Here is a 3,772-nt window from a genome sequence, read left to right on the forward strand (position 1 = left end):
CCCAATTTGAACATTTGTACTGACTTTTGTTGCCAGCGGTTTAGACATTAATGGCTGTGTGTTGAGTTATTTTGAGGGGACAGGAAATTTACACCGTTATACAAGCTGTACACTCACTACTTTACATTGTAGACAAGTGTCATTTCTTCAGTGTTGTCACATGAAAAGATTTACACAAATGTGAGGGTGTACTTACTTTTGTTAGATACCGTGTATATATATATATATACACACACACAGTATACGGAGTCCCTGGGTGGGCGGGGTTATCTGGCCGTTAGTAGGGAGTGTCTTTTCTACTTTCACTTTCTGTTTTTCGGTTGCAGATCGTTCAGAGATCTCCTCCAGGAATCCAGCAGATCTCCGCCTGTCACCCCTCAGGGGCCCCAGACAGTGGAGGGGACACAGGTGAGTGGGGGAGGGGTGCCTTCTTCCTCTGGGATCTGATGAATACAGGGGGGGGGAGGGGAGGGGAGGGGGGGATCTGATACTTCTTAACATTTCTTGATCTCTTCTGTTACATTGTATCACAAATGACACCTCCGCCTTCCCTTCCCCCACACGACCCCGACAACATCACGTCACCAAAATCACAAACAAGTCCACTAACCTGTCCCCCCCCCCCACAACTGTCCCTCTTCCCCCCACAACTGTCCCTCTTCCCCCCACATACAGTCCTCTTCTCCCCACAACTGTCCCTCTTCTCCCCACAACTGTCCCTCCTCCCCCCACAACTGTCCCTCTTCTCCCCACAACGTCCTCCTCCCCCCACAACTGTCCCTCCTCCTCCACAACTGTCCCCCCCCCAACTGTCCCTCCTCCTCCACAACTGTCCCCCACAACTGTCCCTCCCCCCCACAACTGTCCCCCCCACAACTGTCCCTCCTCCTCCACAACTGTCCCTCTTCTCCCACAACTGTCCCTCTTCCTCCCCACAACTGTCCCTCCTCCTCCACAACTGTCCCTCCTCCTCCACAACTGTCCCTCTTCCCCCACAACTGTCCCTCTTCTCCCCACAACTGTCCCTCTTCCCTCCACAACTGTCCCTCCTCCCCCCACAACTATCCCTCTTCTACCCACAACTGTCCCTCCTCCCCCCACAACTGTCCCTCTTCTACCCACAACTGTCCATCTTCCCCCACACTGTCCCTCTTCTCCCCACAACTGTCCCTCTTCTCCCCACAACTGTCCCTCCTCCCCCCACAACTGTCCCTCCTCCCCCCACAACTGTCCCTCCTCCCCCCACAACTATCCCTCTTCTACCCACAACTGTCCTCCTCCCCCCACAACTGTCCCTCCTCCCCCCACAACTATCCCTCTTCTACCCACAACTGTCCATCTTCCCCCCACAACTGTCCCTCCTCCCCCCACAACTGTCCCGCTTCTCCCCCCCACAACTGTCCCTCTTCTCCCCACAACTGTCCCTCTTCTCCCCACAACTGTCCCTCTTCTCCCCACAACTGTCCCTCCTCCCCCCACAACTGTCCCTCCTCCCCCACAACTTTCCCTCTTCTCCCCACAACTGTCCCTCTTCCCTCCACAACTGTCCCTCTTCTCCCCACAACTGTCCCTCTTCTCCCCACAACTGTCCCTCTTCTCCCCCCACAACTGTCCATCTTCCCCCCCACAACTGTCCCTCCTCCCCCCACAACTTTCCCTCTTCTCCCCACAACTTTCCCTCTTCTCCCCACAACTGTCCCTCTTCTCCCACAACTGTCTCTGTCCCTTCCCCCACACGACCCCGACAACAATCTATGTCACCAAAATCACAAACATGTCCCCTAACTGTCCCTCCCCCCTCACAACTGTCCCTCCCCCCTCACAACTGTCCCTCTTCCCCCCACAACTGTCCCTCCTCCTCCACAACTGTCCTCCTCTTCTCCCCACAACTGTCCCTCCTCCCCCCACAACTGTCCCTCTTCCCCCACAACTGTCCCTCTTCCCCACAACTGTCCCTCCTCCCCCCACAACTGTCCCTCTTCTCCCACAACTGTCCCTCTTCTCCCCACAACTGTCCCTCCTCCCCCCACAACTGTCCCTCTTCTCCCCACAACTATCCCTCTTCCCCCCACAACTGTCCCTCTTCTCCCCACAACTGTCCCTCTTCTCCCCACAACTGTCCCTCTTCTACCCACAACTTTCCCTCTTCCACCCACAACTGTCCCTCCTCCCCCCACGACTGTCCCTCCTCCCCACAACTGTCCCTCCTCCTCCACAACTGTCCCTCTTCCCCCCACAACTGTCCCTCTTCCCCCACAACTGTCCCTCTTCCCTCCACAACTGTCCCTCCTCCCCCCACAACTGTCCCTCCTCCCCCCACAACTGTCCCTCCTCCCCCCACAACTGTCCCTCTTCTCCCCACAACTGTCCCTCCTCCCCACAACTGTCCTCCTCCCCACAACTGTCCCTCCTCCCCCCACAACGTCCCTCCTCCCCCCACAACTGTCCCTCCTCCCCCCACAACTGTCCCTCTTCTCCCACAACTGTCCCTCTTCTCCCCACAACTTTCCCTCTTCTCCCCACAACTGTCCCTCTTCTCCCCACAACTGTCCCTCTTCTCCCCACAACTGTCCCTCTTCTCCCCACAACTGTCCCTCTTCTCCCCCCACAACTGTCCCTCCTCCCCCACGACTTTCTCTCTTCTCCCCACAACTGTCCCTCTTCTCCCCACAACTGTCCCTCCCCCCCCCACAACTGTCCCTCTTCTCCCCACAACTGTCCCTCTTCTCCCCACAACTGTCCCTCTTCTCCCCCCACAACTGTCCCTCTTCTCCCCACAACTGTCCCTCGTCCCCCCACAACTGTCCCTCCTCCCCCACAACTGTCCCTCCTTCTCCCCACAACTGTCCCTCTTCTCCCCCCACAACTGTCCCTCTTCCCCCCACAACTGTCCCTCTTCCCTCCACAACTGTCCCTCCTCGCCCCACAACTTTCCCTCTTCTCCCCACAACTGTCCCTCTTCTCCCCACAACTGTCCCTCTTCCCTCCACAACTGTCCTCTTCTCCCCACAACTGTCCCTCCTCCCCCCACAACTGTCCCTCTTCCCCCCACAACTGTCCCTCTTCCCCCACAACTGTCCCTCCTCCCCCACACTGTCCCTCCTCCCTCCACAACTGTCCCTCCTCCCTCCACAACTGTCCCTCCTCCCCCAAACTGTCCCTCTCCCCACAACTGTCCCTCCTCCCCCACAACTGTCCCTCCTCCCCCCACAACTGTCCCTCTCCCCCACAACTGTCCCTCCTCCCCACAACTGTCCCCTCCTCCCCCACAACTGTCCCTCCTCCCCCACAACTGTCCCTCCTCCCCCACAACTGTCCCTCTTCCCCCCCACAACTGTCCCTCCTCCCCCCACAACTGTCCCTCCTCCCCCCACAACTGTCCCTCTTCTCCCCACAACTGTCCCTCCTCCCCCCACAACTGTCCCTCCTCCCCCCACAACTGTCCCTCTTCTCCCCACAACTGTCCCTCCTCCCCCCACAACTGTCCCTCTTCCCCCCACAACTGTCCCTCCTCCCCCCACAACTGTCCCTCCTCCCCCCACAACTGTCCCTCCTCCCCCCACAACTGTCCCTCCTCCCCCCACAACTGTCCCTCTTCCCCCCACAACTGTCCCTCCTCCCCCCACAACTGTCCCTCTTCCCCCCCAACTGTCCCTCCTCCCCCCACAACTGTCCCTCTTCCCCCCACAACTGTCCCTCCTCCCCCACAACTGTCCCTCTTCCCCCCACAACTGTCCCTCCTCCCCCCACAACTGTCCCTCTTCCCCCCACA

The 3,772-nt window shown here is 58.7% G+C and overlaps 1 protein-coding gene across 1 annotated transcript in view; it reads left to right on the forward strand.

The window, feature by feature from the left end:
* The first annotated feature begins 270 nt into the window (after positions 1 to 270).
* LOC143997771 (uncharacterized) overlaps positions 271 to 3,772 on the forward strand; it is a 30,374-nt gene continuing 26,872 nt past the window's right edge. Inside the window, exon 1 of the mRNA XM_077493562.1 lies at positions 271 to 408. The gene's annotated coding sequence lies outside the window, so the exon portion shown is untranslated. The remainder of the gene's footprint in view (positions 409 to 3,772) is intronic.

The sequence above is a fragment of the Lithobates pipiens genome, unplaced genomic scaffold (assembly GCF_037356315.1).
Source record: "Lithobates pipiens isolate NorthernLeopardFrog02 unplaced genomic scaffold, aLitPip1_a1.2 Scaffold_19, whole genome shotgun sequence".
NCBI lineage: Eukaryota > Metazoa > Chordata > Amphibia > Anura > Ranidae > Lithobates > Lithobates pipiens.